The sequence below is a fragment of the Triticum urartu genome, chromosome 5 (genome assembly GCF_003073215.2).
Source record: "Triticum urartu cultivar G1812 chromosome 5, Tu2.1, whole genome shotgun sequence".
Lineage (NCBI taxonomy): Eukaryota > Viridiplantae > Streptophyta > Magnoliopsida > Poales > Poaceae > Triticum > Triticum urartu.
In genome coordinates, this window is record NC_053026.1 from 435,133,671 (window position 1) to 435,156,455 (window position 22,785).

The following is a 22,785-nucleotide window of genomic DNA, read 5'->3' on the forward strand; positions in this document are numbered from 1 at the left end:
TGCCGGGCTGAGCACCTCAGTAGAGAAAGCTAAAACTGACTGTCATGATAAGGCGAGAGACTGGTCGCTGTTCGGCGAAGTTTTTCGAGTCCCTAAAGACTTATGCCGCTTAGGGCGAGGGGCCAGCTCTGTCCGGCTTACAGGCGTGTATCGTGCCCCGAATTCGGCCTTCCGAATACCAAGGGCTTCGCCGAAATTTAAAATTATAGAATTCTATGGCTAAGTGAGAGTGATAAAGCATTATTAGTCCGGTTGCCTTGTTCGTTGTGCTGAGCACCTCCCTCGAAGGACCCAAACATGGGAACAAGAAGACTCAGGTTTATCTCGAACACCCCAGCACTCGTGGCATGGGGGTAGAAGCCGAGGACTAGCCATCTCTCAGATTGGATAAACAGCCAAACAGAAGGTAATATTTTAAATTCGAACAAGCGTTTCATAGCGTATATGAAACAAGTTTTCATACATACAGGATAAAATGATCAAGTCTCATTCAAATATTACATCTTTCGAACACTCGTCCGCGATAAGACGGGCACCCGGCAGAACACCCTCGTAGTACATCTCGGGGTGGCGGTGCTCCTTGCCCTCTGGTGGCCCCTCCTTGATCAGCTTCACGGCGTCTAGCTTGACCCACTACATTTTCACACGGGCGAAAGCCCGGTGTGCACCTTCAATGCAGACGGATCGCTTGACGACCTCCAGCCGTGGGCAGGCATCCACAAGCCGCCTCACCAGGCCGAAGAAGCTGTTCGGAAGGGCGTCGCTAGGCCACAGCCGGACTATAAAGCCCCTTATGGCCTGATCGGCCGCCTTATGTAGCTCGACCATCTGCTTCAGCTGGTCGCTCATCGGCACCGGATGTTCGGCCTCAGCATACTGAGACTAGAACAGCTTCTCCGTCAAGCTTCCGTCCTCAGCCTAGTAAAATTGTGCGGCATCGGACACACTGCGGGGCAAATCTGCGAATGCTCCTAAGGAGCTCCGGATCCGGGTAAGTAATCGGTAATTTACTTTTACATGCTTGCTTTGCATATAGAAAGCCTTACCCGCTGCTATCTTCTTCATCGTGTCGATCTCCTGAAGGGCCTTCTGGGCCTCGGCCTTGGCACTCCTTGCGCTCTCACGGGCCGCGGCAAGCTCAGACTCCCGTGTCTTCAAGTCAAGCTCCAGCGCCTCATGCTTCGTCACGAGAGCCTGGAGCTCTTGCTGCACCTCGCCCACCCGAGCCTCGTGCCTCTCTCGCTCGGTGCGCTCCTTGGCCGTTGTATCTTTGGCCCTGGTCAGTGCTTGCTTCAGGGTTGCCACCTCGGTCGTGGCCCCTGGCAAACATACAATGATCCTGTCATTTTTGCAATCGCATCTTTTTTTATATATACATATCTATAGACGGGGTATTACTTACCCTCGTTCTCCTCGAGCTGCCTCTTGGCAAGGCCGAGCTCTTTCTTGGACCCGTCGAGGTCCTGCTTCAGTACGGCGACCTCCGCAGTTAGTGCGGCGGACGCCAGCAGAGAAGCCTGCATATGCATATTGACATACTTATATGAGACTCCTGCGATATTATTTGATCCTCTGTTCGTCTTTTCTTTGTGAACACCGAACAAAGCATCAGGGGCTACTGTCTATGCGGTAATACTTCTACCACATTTTATAACACTTACCTCAAAGCTTGTTATAAGGCTTGCACAGGCTTCAGTCAATCCGCTCTTGGCGGACTGAACCTTCTGGATCACCACACTCATGATGGTGCAGTGCTCCTCGTCGATGGAAGCGCTGCGAAGCGCTTCTAGCAGGTTGTCCGGTGCCTCTGGATGGACAGAGGTCACCGGCACAGGCGTTTTGCCCCTCTTAGAAGGGGACCGCCTGCCCGAGCCCGGAACCGCTGGAGGGTCCGGCGCGGTGTTCGGCTGAGGGCCGAACTCGGAGCTCTCTGGGACCCCGTCCCCTCGGCTCCTGGAGTCCGGAAGGTCGCCTTGAGGTGCCTCCGGGACTGTCCCCCCTCGATCCGGTGCCTCTTGAGACAACACCTCAGCGTCGTCGGCAGGATGAGGGGAGGTGGCGGTCGGGACTGGATCGCTATCCATGTCCGACGAGCCCAGGGAGCCGTCCGATGATACCTCGATATTGGCTTGTGGCGGCCTGCGTAATTATGTTCGGCGATTAGGGAAAGCGGTGCGACCAAGGAATCTTATGGGTTACTTTGGTATCCAAATACTTACGATCTCCTCGGGGGCTTGGCCCTGGGCAACCACTCGTCTTCGCCTTCGTCGGCGGCGGTGGAGCGTCTGCGGGGCCTTCGGGCAAAGGAGTCGGACAGTCGATCTGTCCGGCCATCTTCTGCCAGTCCTGTCAAAGGTACGGGAGTTTAGATCCCACATAGAGTCAATCTATATAAAAATGAATATCCTGTGAAAGGTTAAGCGGCTTACCGCACTGGCTTGGCGCTTCGCACTGAATCCGCGATCCTCAGTGATAGGGGGAGGGACCTCGGCAGTTTTGAACAGCACCCTCCAGGTGTCTTCATGAGTCGTGTCGAAGAGCCTGTTCAGAGTCCGGTGCTGCGCCAGATTGAACTCCTACAAGGTGAACTCCCGTTGTTGGCACGGGAGTATCCGGCGGATGAGCATAACCTGGACTATGTTGACAAGTATGAGCTTCTTGTCCACCATGTTTTGAATACATGTTTGGAGTCCGGTCAGCTCTTTCGAACTACCCCAGGACAGGCCCTTCTCTTTCCAGGAGGTGAGCCGCATGGGGAAGCCAGATCGGAACTCGGGGGCCGCTACCCATGCGGGATCGCGCGGCTTGGTGATATAGAACCACCCCGATTGCCACCCCTTTATGGTTTCCACAAAGGAGCCCTCGAGCCATGTTATGTTGGGCATCTTGCCCACCATGGCGCCTCCGCACTCCGCCTGGCGGCCGCCCACCACCTTCGGCTTGACATTGAAGGTCTTCAGCCATAAGCCGAAGTGGGGCTTGATGCGGAGGAAGGCCTCGCACACGACGATAAACGCCAAGATGTTGAGGATGAAGTTTGGGCCAGATCGTGGAAATCCAGGCCGTAATAAAACATGAGCCCCCGGACGAAGGGATGGAGAGGGAATCCCAGTCCGCGGAGGAAATGGGTGAGGAATAACACCCTCTCATGGGGCCTGGGGGTGGGGATGAGCTGCCCCTAATCTGGGAGCCGGTGCGCGATATCATCGGGCAGGTATCCGGCTCTCCTCAGTTTCTTGATGTCTCCCTCCGTGACGGAGGAGACCATCCACTTGCCTCCCGCTCCGGACATGGTTGGAGAAGGTTGAGGTGGAAGCGAGGGCTTGGGCGCTAGAGCTCGAGTGTGCGGAAACGGATGAGCAAAGGAGGAAGAAGGCGTGGATAGAAAGGTGAATCCTTATCCCTTTATATGGGCGAACGAAATTAAGCATCCCCACTTGCCTAGTAAAACTCGCTTATCCCCCAAGCGCCGCAATTGATGGTGCGGTTGGGTTACCCATGCCCGTATTGATGAGAATCCCGTAATAAGGGGACACGATCTCTACTTTGACAAGACGTGTCAAAAAACTGCCTCGCGTTATGTGCGGGGCTGGTTAAAAGAAACGGTTCGAATAATTACGGGGCCATGACGTAACGTCATGCTGCCAAAACAAGCTAGAAAATTAGATATGTGAAAAATATTATTCTCTCTATGGTGGAATGTGGAACTTATTTTGCAGGGTCGGACACTATCCTCGTATTCAAATTCTTCTATGATGTATTCAGAGAAGGAACCCGCCTTGCAATGCCGAAGACAATACTGCGCGCCGGACTCATCGTCATTGAAGCCTGGTTCAGGGGCTACCGAGGGAGTCCTGGATTAGGGGGTCTCCGGATAGCCAGACTATCTCCATTGGCCGGACTGTTAGACTATGAAGATACAAGATTGAAGACTTCGTCTCGTGTCCATATGGGACTCTACTTGGCGTGGAAGGCAAGCTAGGCAATACGTATATGGATATCTCCTCCTTTGTAACTGACCTTGTGTAACCCTAACCCTCTCCGGTGTCTATATAAACCGAAGGGTTATAGTCCGTAGGACAACAATCACAACATACAATCATACCATAGGCTAGCTTCTAGGGTTTAGCCTCTCTGATCTCGTGGTAGATCTACTCTTGTACTACCCATATCATCAATATTAATCAAGCAGGACGTAGGGTTTTACCTCCATCAAGAGGGACCAAACCTGGGTAAAACATCGTGTCCCCTGCTTCCTGTTACCATCCGGCCTAGATGCACAGTTCGGGACCCCCTACCCGAGATCTGCCGGTTTTGACACCGACACCCTCCATGATCGATTCCCCCTCCGGCAGATCGTGGGAAAAGGCCCCAGATGGGATCTCACGGGTACGGAAGGTTGCGGAGGTGGAAAAGTGGCTTCGTGGCTCCCCCTGATGTTTTTAGAGTATAAGAGTATATATAGACGAAAGAAGTACGTCGGTGGAGCTCCGTGGGGCCCATGAGGGTTGGGTGCGCGCCTACTCCCCTGGGCGCACCCTCCTATCTCATGGATGCCTCACGGAGTTCCAGACTTCCACTCCAAGTCTCCTGGTTTGCGTTTGTTCCAAGAAAGATCCTTGTGAAGGTTTCGTTCTATTTGGACTCCGTTTGATATTCCTTTTCTACGAAACACTCAAATAGGCAAAAAAACAGAAGCTGGCACTGGGCCTACGGTTAATAGGTTAGTCCCAAAAGTAATATAAAAGAGAATATTAAATCCCATTAAACATCCAAAATAGATAATATAATAGCATGGAACAATCAAAAATTATAGATATGTTGGAGACGTATCATTCGCCCGCAAAGCAGCCTCATACTCCAGATCTGGGGACCGGCCCACCTCCGACGATCCCTCGTGACCGCGCATGCTCCCAGAGAGGGCCTCCAGAGAGGAAGCATGAGATTTGTCCATGGCGAGAACCGATGCGAAGGAGGACAAGAGGAGGGGAGGAGGTTTGGATCTGAGAGCGCGACGGATGCGGAATGGGTAGCGACGCACGTCTAGATGGGAGGCAGGAAACCCTAGGTCGGGGTCCAGGAGACCCTTTCGGAGCCATATATACCCAGCCAAGCGTGGGCCACTAGGCCGCACCAAAGAGACCAAGCCGCCCCGCGGGCAAGGCCCAACCATGATCAGCAGAGGAAAAACGGTCTCATCAGACAAGGTCGGGGCCACCACTTCCAAGGGCCCAACCAGCCCGGCCCTGGCCCACCACCAGACCCCGCACCAGAGGAGAGCCCCTCCCTAGGGTTTCCCCCCTTGGGCATGGGCCTGCCGCCGACAGACTGGCCACGGCGCGCGACGGAGGAACCGAACCCAGCCGCCCTGGCTGTCGCCCCGAAGGCAACCCGGGGGAGGAAGGAGAGGGCGAGCATGCCGACGAGGAGCAAATAGCCAAAGCAGAGTTCGCATGGCGGTTCGAGGACAACGGAGGGACCAAGGACCACGCATACTTACCAGATCTGCGACCCCAACGCCGCGCCACACACCAGCCATCCTCTGCCACCGGCGGCGAGGACACACGGCCACGCCCGCTTGGAGCTTAGGAGCCTTAGACGACGAGGAGCGACGGGGAGAGGGGGTGAACAGCGGGGAGGAAGGCCTCGGCCTCGGAGTCGAAATCACACCCATCCAGGGCCCAGAACCTGTTGGCCCGAGGCGCCCCGCTGACGCGAAGGAGGAAAGAGCGGACCGGAGCCGGAGAAAGGGAGGAGGAGGAAGGGACAGGGCAGGCCGGGGGGGACGACGGGGCCGCGATGCCCACTGGGGAAGACGCGAGGAAGAGGGAGGGGAGGAAGGGGAGGGTGAGGAGGGAGGGGAGAGCGAAGCCATCTCCTCGTCCTGCTGCACAAACTTGTTCTGAATAACATATTCCAGGATCACATCAGTTATAGCATGAAATATAAACACTTAACTATGAATATGAAAATATAATAACACAATATTATTGCCTCTAGGGCATATCTCCAACAGTCTCACACTTGCACTAGAGTCAATAATATAGTTAGCACTTTTAACTTTTTATACCAATGGCAATCCGGTGTCAGTCCATGCTTTTCTTGTGGTATAGACTTCGTCCTATCAAATCTAACAACTTCAGATCCATGTGTATGATTTGCATTTCAATACACCCGTCATGCTTTCACATAAATACATAATTTGTGTGAAACAAGCTTAGTATATATTGAATCACTGGCAAAACCTTTGATTACTTAGATTGAGCTATAGAACCACTATTTGAGAACAACGTTCTATTTGCACAATCATGTAGAAACCATATCGTGTTCAGAAATGAAACTTCAATTCATCACCCTCTATTGTTGCTTCTAAAGTGACAATATACTCAGCCTTATGTTATAGAATTCACCACAGTAAATTTCTTGTACCAATTCCAATTTACTGTGCCATCATAAATCATTTAATTTAAATCAAAATTTGCTTGGAGCACCGATTGAATTTTTTTTTGTTGATGTACTACTTACATCAAGCATGTATTGATGTAACTCCTTACAACAATCTTTTCATTTTCTCGATATGCGAGAAACATGTCATCAGTACTCAACGACATTTTCACTATTGTCATATGATCAACAGTTTGACAATTCTAGTAACTTTACTCACAACTTACTTGGAGTACTAGACATATCTGGTTATTTATATACCATGGAATTAACATAAGTGTGATTGAAATCATGTCTTTCACTTATCAATATTTCAAGATACCGATTCTTGCTAAGAACTCCTTCCTTGTGACTTTGACATGAAAACTCTTCTTGGCGTTTTTCATACTAAACATATTTAGTATTTTCTCAATATGTATTTTGGCTAAGCCTGATTGGACACTACTATCTCCATAGATTATTATGTCTAATACAAGGACTACATTGCCTAAGTACTTTAGTGAAAAACTATTTTCAATAAAATCTTAAATTGTGTCAAGAAATTTATATAATTTCCAATCAATATTGTGTCATGCACACATAGTGTTTAGAAATATTATCATGCTCCTACTTACTTTCTTGTAAATACAAGCATATTTGTTTTTATTGATGAAATCATGTTATTTGACCAATTCATCAAAAAAATGATTCTAACTCCACTATGCTTGCTTCAGATCATTATTGGATCTCTTTAAGTTTGCACACTTACTAGCATCCTCTGAATCGAGAAAATTACCTAGGACCATATCAAATATACAACCTTGGTTCTGTTTGCGTCTCATGGGAATCATTTTGACATCCATATGATATATCTTATAACTAAAATATTCCGTAACTACTAGTCTAATTGGAATTGATTTTAAGTATTATTTTGATGATACAATCTCATCATTATCAACTCATTAATCTTGTCATAAACTATTTGCAACAAGTCAAGCATTATAAAACATTTTAATCTTTGTCCATCTATAGATCCATCATTACACTTTAGGCTTTAAGTCTTTCAGAGGGTCTATCAAGTTCTAAACTTGAATTATGTGTATGGATATACTATCTCGGATTATTTTGGTGTATAGCCAATTCTATAGTCAGGGCCCATCAACGCTTCTATGTGTATTATAGGTTCATTGTTTGTTTCAACAATATTTCGTCTACACACCCTGAAGGTCTATACGAATTTTTCAACCTATATAGCTCAGTTGCACATTCAACTGAAGTCTCTAGAGGCTTCTATATCAGTCGCACTAAGAAATTTTAGAACTACTTCTAGCTTTTCTTTTCTTTTACCTGGTTACGAAGATTCTGTAATCTCGTCGAGTTGCACTGTCCTCCCACTCACTCTTTTGCATAAAACATTTGCTTCAAAATTTCCGCACTCTGTGGCAAAACACTTTGCCTTGGCATGGTGATAGAGTAATACCCAATCATTTAGGATAACCTACGAAGTAGCACTTATTTCTATAAATTTGATAGCGCTCTTTTCAGTGTAAATGCCATAGTCTCTAAAGCATCACATTAAAAAGTATATCAATCAATGTCATCTCTGATCTCACCATGCCATACATAGCTTGATAACATCTACTCAAAACATTCTACTCTTACTAATGTTATGGGAAGTGCAAGCTATAAAATTCTTTTACAGCTCATTAGACATTCACTAAATTTGTAACTCTAAATATTCTTTTCTGCAATCCAATTATATAAAATATAATTTTATTGTTACAATAATTTCTACTTCATTATGAAAACATTTTGAAATATTGCAAAAGATCTAGATTTATGTCTCAATTAGTAAATATAAATATCTACTTGAGTCATCCTTGAAGATAGATAAATCCACTGCTTGCAATAACACTTATTGGACTACAGTCATCAATATGTATATTTTATTTTTTTTGCTCGTTCTTTTATGGCATGTGAATGGTATTTTAATTTACTTCACTATTTGGACGAAAGTTGCAAGTGTCAAATGATCTGTAATCATATGACTCCAAAATCCATCACATGGAATTTCTCTATGCGGGTTTCTCCAATGTGACTAAATGCAATGCCACACATATGTTGTATTCTTTTAGTCTTGTGACATTTAGCGTTAGTGTTATGGATGTTCAATTCTATCATCAATATTCATAACTTACATCCTATTCACAATAGGAGTATGACCCTTTTGTTCATTACACGAACAACTATTGTTCTCTTATGAACAACCTCCTTGCAACTTCTTATAGTTTTACTTTTAATAATTCCGCCACTCAACAGAAAAATCATCTAACCTTTTAAGAGTGGCGTGAGCCATGAACTTCCCCAGGCATGCAAGTCTCATTACATCCTTTGGTTTTGTTCTTTCTCTTTAAGTTCTCACCATCAACTCATGACTAGTGTTCTTACGGATCTTATACATTTTAGTCTCAAACATAGTTGAACGCTTTACTAGAACTTGCAAACAAAACACTTCTTTAGATATCATATATCTTTTAATCTTTGTTTGTTTATTAAAATAATGACAGCTGTTTTACTGGAGTAGGATAGAATGAAAGATGGTGTACCATAGGACCGTGGCTCAAAGTATGGATGGTCGTATGACATCCAGACAGATCTGAAAGTTGCCTATCAAAACGGAATTCTTCACCGATTTCGTCCCCAATTATTCCCACGAGATCCTTGGCTCATAATGAAGGGATTGGGAGAGGATAAGGCTCATCTTGATCCCTTGGATGCATCACATCAACGGAGGAGAGTGAGGAGGCATCCTTTATATGCACCTCCATACCCTACCCGCCGCCGCCATTCGTCTTCGTCATCTAATTCATCCACAACACCATCTCCATTGCTACTCCACCACCAGAGATGGAGGGACAACATCAAAGGAAGAAGGAGGAGGCCAAGGATGCCTCCTCAGTCTCCTCTCTTCTTTGCATATGTCTAATCTAATGTAATCTAATCTAGTAGCTTAGTTCGGCAATGGATTTTGCCCTAATTTTTAATTGCCTTTTCCTAAACTTTAATTAATCTAGGTCATGGAGTGATACTCCATAAAAGAGAAATATAGCACCAAATCCAGATAATGACTTCAGGCGCACTGTAAGTAAAGTCCACCAAATGTTTTTGTTGAACTAGTCTCCCAAACTTTCTATTCAGAGAGAAACTATTTCATATAATTTTGATTTTACAAAATGGATGATCTTGGTCTTGAACTTCACACTTATATCAACAATGTGTTAGTAGATAACAAGTTCTCCAATTTGCACAGGACTGCTGATCTTGCTCATTTACTCTGAAGGTAGTACTGATATTGCTTGTTGCCACAACATATGTGGACATATGTTTTTCAATTATGAATGTTATTAAGAAACAATTTTACAATAAATTAATTCATGAGAGATCGTTTTAATTTCCATGTGAAGAAAGATATGTTCTTTTAGCTACCATTAATAATGATGATATGTTTCCTCTGAAATATGAGTGACTTCACATTCTTCTTTTAATTTTATGGTACTTATATTTTATAAATGTCAAAGTGACTTCTCATTTTTTTTCGCTTTCTTAAGGAAGATTACAAGTTGCACCCGAATCTATAAAACTATTTGGTACTCCTCTATAAACAATATGTAAACAAGTGATTTTATAACTTTGTCCAACAGGTATGTCTTGCACTCTCCCGTTTTTAAGCAACAACTATATGTGATATTTGTATTTTTTTTAAGTTTAGTATGCTGTCTTTGAACGTTATACTCTAGTAGTAAAATGATACCAATTTCGCTTTACACTTAGTTAATTCATACAAATTGTCACAATGACTTAACGAGTGAACCCATTGGTCAAATTTTCTAGCTTCGCCCCTAGTGGTGGTGGGGGGGTGCAAATGTCGTGCTTGATCTTGTCAAGCCGAGGACTGATACGTCTCCATTGTATCTACTTTTCCAAACACTTTTGCCCTTGTTTTGGATTCTAACTTCATGATTTGAATGAAACTAACCCGGACTGACGCTGTTCTCAGCAGAATTGCCTTGGTGTTATTTATGTGCAGAAACGAAAGTTCTCGGAATGACCTGAAACTCCATGGAGCGTCTTTTTGGAAATAATAAAAAATACTGGCAAAAGATCAAGGCCAGGGGGGCCCACACCCTAGCCACGAGGGTGGGTGGCGCGCCTGCCCCCTGGGTGCGCCCCCTACCTCGTGGGCCCCCTGGAGCTCCTCTGACCTCAACTCGAACTCCATATATTCACTTTCGGGGAGGAAAAAATAAAGGAGAAGGATTCATCACGTTTTACGATACGGAGCCGCTGTCAAGCCCTAAAACCTCTCGGGAGGGCTGATCTGGAGTCCGTTTGGGGCTCCGGAGAGGGGAATCCGTCGCCATCGTCATCATTAACCATCCTCCATCACCAATTTCATGATGCTCACTGTCGTGCGTGAGTAATTCCATCGTAGGCTTGCTGGACAGTGATGGGTTGGATGAGATTTATCATGTAATCGAGTTAGTTTTGTTAGGGTTTGATCCCTAGTATCCACTATGTTCTGAGATTGATGTTGCTATGACTTTGCTATGCTTAAGGCTTGTCACTAGGGCCCGAGTGCCATGATTTCAGATCTGAACCTATTATGTTTTCATGAATATATGTGAGTTCTTGATCCTATCTTGCAAGTCTATAGTCACCTACTATGTGTTATGATCCGGCAACCCCAAAGTGACAATAATCGGGACCACTCCCGGTGATGACCGTAGTTTGAGGAGTTCATGTATTCACTATGTGTTAATGCTTTGGTCCGGTACTCTATTAAAAGGAGGCCTTAATATCCCTTAGTTTCCGCTAGGACCCCGCTGCCACGGGAGGGTAGGACAAAATATGTCATGCAAGTTCTTTTCCATAAGCATGTATGACTATATTCGGAATACATGCCTACATTACATTGATGAATTGGAGCTAGTTCTGTGTCACCCTAGGTTATGACTGTTACATGATGAACCACATCTGGCATAATTATCTATCACCGATCCATTGCCTACGAGCTTTCCATATATTGTTCTTCGCCTATTTACTTTTCTGTTGCTATTGTTATCATCACTACAAAATACCAGAAACATTACTTTTGTTATCATTACCTTTTGCTACCGTTACCACTACTATCATATTACGTTGCTACTAAATACTTTGCTGCAGATATTAAGTTTCCAGGTGTGGTTGAATTGACAACTCGGCTGCTAATACTTGAGAATATTCTTTGGCTCCCCTTGTGTCGAATCAATAAATTTGGGTTGAATACTCTACCCTCGACAACTGTTGCGATCCCCTATACTTGTGGGTTATCAAGGACGACGATGTCCCCGGATGCTTCATCTATAATGTTTATGGCTTTATTTATAAAGTAGAGTGGAAGCCTTTTTCGATATTTTTATGAAGAAAAAAATTGTGAGTTTACTCTCCATTGCCAGGTTGAACGAATTGTGGATATTGCTCTCCAATGTGATATTCATTTTATTAGTTGGGGACGTTGTTTGTTGTGCTAGAGGTTGAGGTTGAGGTGGTGGAAATCTTTCAATTTTATTTGTCCCAATACTTTGTTTGAATCATGTGCAAGTCAAAGCATGTCAGAAACATTCCTCTTGTTTTCTTTTCATGATGTCTTGTTACCTTTTTTGACACTATGATGCCTTGTTACTTTATAGTGATGACGGGCTGATGCTTACATGATTTGATTAAAAGAAAATTGTACAACAAACTAAGAGCATCTACAACCGGGTGCCTTAAACCCTCCTCAAACGTTCGGGCGAGCCGCCCAGTCACTGTCCGGTCACATTTTTTCAACCCAGACGGACACCCCAAATGGGTCTCAAACGCCCGGACTGACCGGCACCCCCCATATCTAGCCCAAATATGAGGCAGATATGGGGTGGCCTAGGCACGCCCGGGCGCGTCCGCCTGACAAGCCCGACCCACCACCGACCCCACAGATGTCCCATAAAAAACCATTGGGCTCATCGCTCTGAAACCCTAGTTCACTCACTCTCCTCTCTCACTCCCTCCTCCCCCGCACCGATTCCGACCAAATCCAGCGCAATGTCGATCTCCGCAGCCGCTCCGACGACGAGTTGGATCCGGAGTATGAGATTGCCATCCGCATCACCTTGGAGCGTCCAAGGTGGAGGCCGGGGGCAGCTCCGAATCTGCAGCCTCGCCGCAACCGCAACTTCCTCGTCGGCGCAGCTCGGACGCCCGCGCTGAGGGCAACTCCGACAGGCAGCATGCACAAATCGCGCCTCCCCTACGCCGTCTCCTGGCCCCGCCGGCTGCTGCCCCCCTCGTGGGTAGCGATGGGTGAGGGAGTCCTGGACTAAGGGGTCCTCGGGCGTCCGGCCTGTTAGCCATTGGCCGGACTGATGGGCTGTGAAGATACGAAGACCGAAGACTGCACACGTGTCCGGATGGGACTCTCCTCGGCGTGGAAGGCAAGCTTGGCGACCAAATATGTAGATTCCTTTCTTCGTAACCGACCTTGTGTAACCCTAGATCCTCCCGGTGTCTATATAAACCAGAGGACTTAGTCCGGAGAGGGGGAGATATATTACCATAGCCATACAAGCTAGACCTCTAGGGTTTAGACATTACAATCTCGTGGTAGATCAACTCTCATAATACTCATATTCATCAATATCAATCAAGCATGACGTAGGGTATTACCTCCATAGAGAGGGCCCAAACCTGGATAAACATCGTGTCCCCTGTCTCCTGTTACCATCGACTTTAGACGCACAGTTCGGGACCCCCTACCCGAGATCCGCCGGTTTTGACACCGACATTGGTGCTTTCATTGAGAGTTCCACGGTGCCGTCCTCAAAAGGTTCATTGGCCCCTTCAATCGTCAACAATGACGCTGTCCAAGGAGAAACTTTCCTCCCCGAACAAATTTTCGTGTTCGGCGGCTTCGCACTGCGGGCCAACTCATTTGGATATCTGGAGCAGATCGATAGCTACGCCCCTGGCCACCATGTCAGATTTGGGAGCTTGAACTACATCGTGGACATCCGTGGAGATCTGATCTTCGCTGGATTCGAGACCACGGCGATCGCTCCTGGTCACCTCGATGAACATGACCTAAATCTGTCATCGGACCATATTCAGGAGATAGCTCCTGTAACTGCTCTGGCCTTAGATCCGGAGCATACGGTGCCATCTAAGGACTGGAGGTTCAAGCCCACCACGGAGGCCACAGATTCCTCGGCGTTGGAGCCGCACATGGACTTAAACTCACACAATATTTTTGTCACTGGAACCCCGGACTCGTCTCCGAGTGTAAGTTCCGAACCATGTGAGTCCACGGATGTCGAACTTGATCGTTTATTGATCTTCGAGTTCAGCGCCGCAGACATCTTCCAGCACTCACCCTTGGGCGACGTGCTAAGCTCTTTAAAGAACCTGTCCTTGGCTGGGGACTCATAGCCGAACTATATCCGGTTCGAACTAGAAGCTGATGACAGGGAATTTCGCTCCCCACCCGCCACCCACTTTATAGCCACTATCGAAGACTTAACCGACATGCTCGATTACAACTCCGATGACATCGACTGTATGGACGACGATGCCGGAGAAGAAGAGGCCCAGTACCCGCTGTTCACCGGACGCTGGACGGCCACTTCCTCGCACGATGTGTACATGGTGGATGTACCAAAGGAGAATAGCGGCGATGACAAAGAAGACCCAGTTGAGGATAAACCTCCTGAGATACAATTGAAACGCCAGCATCAGTGGGGCCGCTCTAAGTCACGCCGCAGTAAAGATAGCAACACCGGCACAGGAGGAAGATAACACTCCGGAAGGTGCCGAAGACAACGAAGACCCCGTTGACGCAACTACCGAACGGGATGAACGGGAAGGTGGGCAGATTAGCCCTGGTAGACAGGCCATGCACGAGGACTCGAAGGACAGTAATTATCTTACGCTCTCCGAGGATGAGGCGAGCCTCAGCATCGAGGATTTCATAGTGCCTGAGGAACCTCTTGAGCAGGAGCGCTTCAAGCGCCAGCTAATAGCCACTGCAAGGAGCCTGAAAAAGAAGAAGCATCAGCTTCAAGCTGACCAAGATCTGCTCAACGATAAATGGACCGACGTCCTAGCAGCCGAAGAATACGGCCTCAAGCGCCCGGCCAAAAGCTACCCGAAGCGCAAATTACTACCTCAGTTCCACGACGAGGCGCCGGAACACATACCACCATCGCGCAATGCGGCTGACCGACCACCACGTGGATGGGACAAAGCGGCAACTCAAGCCGAACACCAGCCCGCCCCACCTCATCGCAAAGGCAGAGGTAAATCAGCTCACGGTCATATATATATGACCTTCGACATGACCTGAACAATAAAGCAGGATATACCCGATCGATTTACGGATTGCGAGGACGTTCCTCAACACGTGATGACGGCTACCAATTCGGACATGACAAACCTAGTCACACCCGAGCCGACAACCGCAGACGGACTCCATGGGAGCTACGTCGTGATGTGGCCCGATATAGAGGCGCCGCACACCCTCTTTGCTTCACCGATGAAGTAATGGATCACGAATTCCCCGAAGGGTTCAAACCCGTTAACATTGAATCATACGACGGAACAACCGACCCCGCGGTATGGATCGAGGATTTTATTCTCCATATCCACATGGCCCGCGGAGATGACCTACACGCTATCAAATACCTCCCACTAAAGCTCAAAGGGCCAGCTTGGCACTGGTTAAATAGCCTATCTGAAAATTCTATCGGCAGCTGGGAGGACTTGGAAGAAGCCTTCCTCGACAACTTCTAAGGTACATATGTCCGGCCACCAGACGCTGATGATTTAAGCCACATAGTCAAACAACCTGGAGAGTCAACTAGGAAATTTTGTACTAGGTTCCTAACCAAAAAGAACTAGATCATCGACTGTCCGGATGCCAAAGCCCTAGCGGCCTTTAAGCATAGCATCCACGATGAATGGCTCGCCCGCCACCTCGGCCAAGAAAAGCCGAAATCTATGGCAGCCCTCACGGCACTCATGACCCGCTTTTGCGTGGGTGAGGATAGTTGGTTGGCTCGTAGCAAAAACACAGCCAGTGAGGCAGCACCCTATGAGGTTAAGAACCGCAACGGCAAGCTCCGAGGCAGCAAACACAAACGCCGAAGCAATGATGACAACACCGATGACACTGCTGTCAATTGCCGGATTCAGCGGCTCCAAGTACGGTTAGCGAAAAAAGCCATATAAAAGAAACAATCAGGGACCATCCATCATAGACCGCATACTCGACCGTCCGTGCCAAATCCATGGCACCCCAGACAAACCAGCCAACCATACCAACAGAGATTGCTGGGTTTTTAAGCAAGCCGATAAGTTAAATGCCGAAAACAAGGAAAAGGGACCGCAGAGCGAGGACGATGACAAGGAGCCCCTGCAGCCAAACACAAGGGGACAGAAGAAGTTTCCCCCTCAGGTCGAAATGGTGAACATGATATATGCTACGCACATCCCCAAGAGGGAGCGCAAGCGCGCACTCAGGGACGTCTATGCGATAGAGCCAGTCGCCCCAAAATTCAATCCAAAGTCATAGTGCCCGATCACTTTTGATCGTCGGAATCACCCAGCCAGTATCCGGCATGGCGGATCAGCTGCACTAGTCCTAGACCCAATCATTGATGGATTCCACCTGACACGAGTCCTCATGGACGGTGACAGCAGCCTCAATCTGCTCTATCAGGATACAGTGCGCAAAATGGGCATTAACCCATCACGGGTCAAGCCCACAAGGACTACCTTTAAAGGAGTCATACCAGGCGTAGAGGCCCGCTGTATGGGCTCAATCACACTAGAGGTTGTCTTCGGATCTCTGGACAACTTCCGAAGCAAGGAGTTAATCTTCGACATCATCCCCTTTCGCAGCAGCTATCACGCACTGCTTGGACGAACCGCATTTGCTCGATTCAATGCGGTACCTCACTACACTTATCTCAAGCTCAAGATGCCCGGACCACGTGGTGTCATAACAGTCAATGGAAATACGGAATGCTCCCTCCGTACCGAGGAGCATACCACGGCCTTAGCAGCAGAAATACAGCGCGGCCTTTTCCAGCAGAACCTTAATTCGACGGCCGAGCCCCCGGACACCATTAAGAGAGTCCGGACTATCCTGCAGCAAGACAGCCCGGCTCGTCAAGAGTTTAACTAGCAATTTGGCCTCCGTCCCAGTCCTAATCAAACGGCGGCATTCGTACCGCGCGTACATAACTACGCACTCAAAATTCCATGGAGGCATAGCTAGCCCGTGATCCACGGTGCGGCTCGACCGACCCTGGATCCGCACACCTTCACTTTTTCTTTTTCATTTCGGGTTTTTCTCTTCTCGAGGCTTTTTCTAGTAACCTGATCATCGGACCGATCACGAGACGGATACACCAAGGAGGCAAGGAGCTTTGACATACAAGGGAATCCCCAGGTGGTCTCTGCTAACGATTGCTATACCTATTTTACATACCCGCACGTAGCTCGCTCTTGGTCATGGCATGTTAAATAGCCTTACTTGATTATCGCATTGCTTGCACAAGTACACCTCGACGTATTAATCAAATTACAATGAAAAATATTTGGCAGCGTCAGCTTATTCCTTGATTTTTTTTCCTTACCTCTGTATTTATTACTCATCGCACCCGTATACTCTGGTACGTATTACTTTGCCAGGGGCTTCATCGCGCCCCGCAATACGGCAACAAAGTCCGAGCACTTTTACAGTATAGTTCGGCACCCCGAACTTATAGCATTATATGCATCGGCTCCGAATCATGTCTTTGGTCAATAGTTGGGTTGCCCGGCTCCTGTGCTTACTACATTACGTTCCGCTATATCGGCTAGGGTAGTAAAGGGAGAACTACTGCGATTGTGTCCCGATTCTTCTGGACGAGCACCTCAGTAGAGAAAGCCGAAAACTAACTGTCATGATGCAGCGAGAGCTGGTCAGCTGTTGGAGAGGTTTCAAATCCTTAGAGATTTTTTTTCTGCTTTATCAAGGAATTGGTTTTTATCCGATCAGGTGTGTATAGCGCCCCTAGTTCGGCCTTCCGAATACCAGGGGCTTCGCCAAAATTCTCATTGTCAAACTCCTATGGCTAAGTGAGGGCGATAAAAGCCGTATAGTCTGATTGCCTTGTCCGTTGCGCTAAACACCTCCTTTAAGGATCAGAACATGGAGTAAAGAGTGTTTAGATTTATCCCGAACACCCGTACTATCTACATGGGGGCAGAAGCCAACGACTGGCTAACCCTCAGATTTCATAAACGGCCGCACGGGAGGTAAAATTTTAAAAGTCACAAGCACTATATTACATAACGACCTTGTTTCATATTACAGGACAGGACAACATGAATGTTTTCATGGTAATATAACATCCTTCGCACATTGCTCCGCCACAAGGCGGGATCCCTCCAGAACACTATCAAAATATAGCTCAGGTCGGCGGTGCTCCTTGCCCTCAGGCGGCCCCTCGGTCATCAGCTTCTTGGCATCCATCTTCACCCAATGTGTCTTGGCGCGGGCAAAGGCCATCCGTGCACCTTCAATGCAGACCGACCGCTTCACGACTTCAAGCCGTGGGCAGGCACCCACAAGACGCTTTACAAGTCTGAAGTAGCTGCTGGGCATGGGCTCGGCAGGCCATAGTCAGACTATTAGGTCCTTCATGGCTAGCTCGGCCGCCTTGTGCAACTCGACCAGCCGTTTCAGCTAGTCGCTGACGGGCACCGGATGTTCTGGTCCAAGGTATTGAGACCAGAATAGCTTCTCCGTAGAACTCCCTTCTTCGGCTCGATAGAACTCGGTAGCATCCGATACGCTGCGTGGCAAATCCGTAAACGCCCCTGGAGAGCTCCAAATTCGGGTAAGTAAAAGGAATGTTTCCTTCGCAGACTTGCTTTGCATAACGAAAGCCTTACCCGCGGCGATCTTCTTGGCCGCCTGGATTTCCTGAAGGGCGCTCTAGGCTTCGGCTCAGGCATCTTGTGCGCTCTGGCGGGCCTTCGCAAGTTTGGACCCTTGTGTCTTAGAATCACGCTCCAGGGACTCATACTTCTTGACGGCGTCCTGGAGCTCTTGCTGGACCTCGCTGATCCGGGCCTCGTGCTTCTCGCGCGCGGCGCGTTCCTTGGCCGCTTTGTCCTCGGCCTCGGCTAACGCCTTCTTGAGGGACGCCTCCTCGATCGTGGCCCCTAATAAAGTTCATGACACTTTAGTCAGCATGAACCATTCATCCTTCCTAAATATACACGCAGGTTACTGCATACTTTGGCTGTCCTCCAGCTGCTTCTTCACGAGGCCGAGCTCTTTCCCGGCCCGCTCCAGGTTCTGCTTTAGTCCGGAGACCTCCGCAGTATGAGCGGCAGCAGCCATCAGCGATGTCTGCTTATTCACATAGACATCTTATGTTAGACTCCTATGAAAATTATTTTGATCCTCTGTTCGGATTTTCCTTTCCGGACACCGAACAGAGCATCAGGGGCTACTGTCTACACTGTGATATTCTCTCTATAATTATATTACTTACCTCAAAGCCTGTTAGAATGCTAGCACAGGCTTCGGTCAGTCCGCTTTTGGCGGACAGAACCTTCTTGATCACCGCACCCATAAGGATACGGTGTTCATCCACAATGGAAGCGCCTCACAGCGCTTCCAGCAGATTATCCGGTGCCTCTGATTGGACAGAGGTCACTGGTGGAACAGGCACACCTCCTACTTTCAGGGAAGGCTGCTCGCTTGACTCCGGAGCCGTGTAGGTCTCCGGAATGGTATCCGGCTGGGGGTCGAATTGAACTTGGCCCCCACCACCAGTCCCCATGGGGGCTTTTCCCCCCATGTGTCCGGCGGCCGAGGAGTCATCCTTTGGCGCCACCCCGAAGACCTCCGGAACCTCTCCCTGACCTGAGAAGGTCCTTTGGGACACCACCTCGTCATCACCCTTGGCCGAGGGAGAGTGAGCGGGCGGCGGTGACACGCTGGCCATCTCCTTTGAATCCAACGAACCTCCTGTTGAGGATCGCGGGGAACTGTCACAGGCCGGACTGCAATAGCATAATTTAAACATATTAATATTACAAAGTGGAAAGGCCAGACATTTGGGTGTGCATAAGGTACTTACGAGGCAGCCTGAGGCTTGGTTCGGGGGGGGGGGGGTCGCTCCGGACTGCTATCGACATGCCACGTGGAGTTATCCGTGAGGGAGCCCTTCCCCCTCTTGGGCGCCTTCGCCTCCAGAGTTGGGGAGGCCCCCCTTTTCTTCCTTCCCTCCTCAGGGGGGAGTCGTTTTCCTCCTCCTCTTCGTCATCATCTTCGGCGGCCGAAGAGTGAGTCTCGTCTCCGGACGTCACGTCCGAAGCACCTTTTCGGCGAAGGCCACTCCTGGCCCCTTTGGCCGTTTTCTTGGCCTTCTTCTCCGGAACATCATAAGGCGCCGGAAACAGCATCTTCGTCAGAAGTGGGGTTTCTTGGTCTTCAGGTAGCGAAGCCGGACAGTTAATCTGCCTCGATCCAGGCTTGAAAAATTGATAGGAAGGCTTAGACTCCTTCCTCAAAATATGCCAGTAGAGGGTATACCTTGAAAAAATGAAAGAACTTACCGAATTGGCATGGCGTTTTAAGTTGAGCCCGCGATCCTCGGTCGTGGGTGGTGGTGTCTCGCCGGCCTTGAAGAGCACTTTCCAGATGTCTTCGTGCATCGTGCCGAAGAGCTTAGTAGCGTTTGGTGCTTGGCCGGATCGAGCTCTCACAAATAGCAAGTCCAGCGTTGGCACAGAAGGATCCGGCGAATGAGCATAACCTAGATCATGTTGACTAGTTTGATCCTCTTGGTTATGATGTTCTGGACGCACGTCTGGAGCCCAGTCAGCTCGCTCGAAGAGCCCCAGGTTAGGCCCTTCTCTTGCCAGGAGGTGAGCCGCATCGGAGCTCTGGATCGGAATTCGAGGGCTGCCGCCCAATTGGTGTTGGGCGGCTTGGTGATGTAGAAAGACCCCGACTGCCACCCCTTCACCGTCTCCACAAAGGAGCCTTCGGGCCAGGTGACATTGGGCATCTTTCCCACCATGGCGCCTCCACACTCTGCTTGTTGGCCGCTCACCACCTTCGTCTGCACATTGAAGGTCTTCAACCATAGGCTAAAGTGAGGTGGGATACGGAGAAAGGCCTCGCACGCGACAATAAATGCCGAGATGTTGAGGATATAGTTGGGGGCTAGATCATGGAAGTCCATCCCATAGTAAAACATCAATCCGTGAACAAACGGGTGGAGAGGGAATCCCAGCCCGCGGACGAAATGTGTGAGAAACACCACCCTCTCATGGGGCTCTGGGGTAGGGACGATTTGTCCCTTGGCCGGGAGTCAGTAAACGATCCCCTTGGCCAGGTATCCGGCCTCCCCGGAGCTCCTTGATGTCCTCCTTCTTGACGAAGGAGGCCATCCACTTGCCTCCAGCTCCGGATCCGGACATGATTGGAGTGCTTTCTCGGGCGGGGAAAGCTAGAGCTTGGGCGCTGGAGCTCGAGTATGGATGGGCAGAGGAAGGAGAAGGCGTGGGAGAAGAAGAGGGAATCCTTATCCCCTTATAAAGGCAGTGAATATCGAACGCCTCCCCACTCGCCTATTCACAAGGGCTGTGTAAACAGGCACAGTTGGGTTACCCATGCCCGAATTGATGAAAATCCTGCAATAAGGGGACACGATCTATACTTTGACAAGACGTGCCAATGGCAACCGCGTCTCGAAACATGGAGTGGCAGACGAAAAACGGTTCAAAATTATGGCCGAACTGACGTGATGTCATGTTACTAAAGTGGTCAGCAGATTGGATTCGTGAAATATTAATACTCTCTACGGCTGTGTGTTGCAAATCTGTACACAATTGTTTCGTCTGAAGACTATCTTGGGGTTCGGAAGGAGGAACCCGCCTTGCAATGCTGAAGATAGATCTACGCGTCGGATACCTTGTCATTGAAGCCAGGTTCAGGGGCTACTGAGGGAGTCCTGGACTAAGGGGTCCTCGGGCGTCCGGCCTGTTAGCCATGGGCCGGACTGATGGGCTGTGAAGATACGAAGACCGAAGACTGCACCCATGTCCGGATGGGACTCTCCTCGGCGTGGAAGGCAAGCTTGGCGACCAAATATGTAGATTCCTTTCTTTGTAACCGACCTTGTGTAACCCTAGATCCTCCTGGTGTCTATATAAACCGGAGAACTTAGTCCGGAGAGGGAGAGATATATATTACCATAGCCATACAAGCTAGACCTCTAGGGTTTAGACATTACGATCTCGTGGTAAATCAACTCTTGTAATACTCGTATTCATCAATATCAATCAAGCATGACGTAGGGTATTACCTCCATAGAGAGGGCCCAAACCTGGATAAACATCGTGTCCCCTGTCTCCTGTTACCATCGACTTTAGACGCACAGTTCGGGACCCCCTATCCGAGATCCGCCGGTTTTGACACCGACAATGGGTGCTTGTGCCCGCCCCGCCGGCCCGGACGCGCACGTCGGAGCTGCCGCCCGCGAGAGGCGGCGGACAAGGGAGAGGGACGCTACGGAGAGCTTTGTCCGCCGCCGCCGTGGGTTACTGGCGGAGCCCGACGAGGACGAGAAGCTCCTCGTGTGGGTTTATCGCCGGTCGCTTACGACGGTGGAAACGGGCGCTCGGCGGCTCCGCCGGAAGAACGCGAAGGCTCTCCGGCTTGCCATCGAGCAGTCTGAGCGGGAGGCGAAGGAGAAGGTGACAGAGGCGGCTCGGCTGGCCAAGCTCAGGCGCCTGCAGGACCGAGCCGTCCAGCGCCTGAAAGGCCTCGTCATTGTCTCCTCCTCGTCGTCCGACGACCACGGCTCCTTATCCGACGAATCGGACGATCCTCCACTAGCCGCCGATGGCTACAGGTACGCCGGCGACCAGAAAGGGAAAGGGCCGGCCATAAAGTGGTGAAGTTCAATTTCATTTCAAGTTTTAGATGTAGTATAAAGTTGTCTGTTGTTTATGTGAACTTTGGTGGATCTTTTGGTGAACTATTGTGCTATCCTATGTCGGATTCTATGTCCGGTCAGCTGGTCTACGTAGTTTGATCGACATTGCATGATTTAGTATGGATATAGGACTCGGATATGAGAGGCACGGATGTGGACAACGCGATTTGGGAAGTGTCTGGTCAGTGTCGGCGGACGCGCCCGGGCGCGTCCGCGGGCGTTTGAGGGGCCGGATTTGCCATGTCCGGCTGTAGATGCTCCAAGGGTATGATTGTGTTTCTTG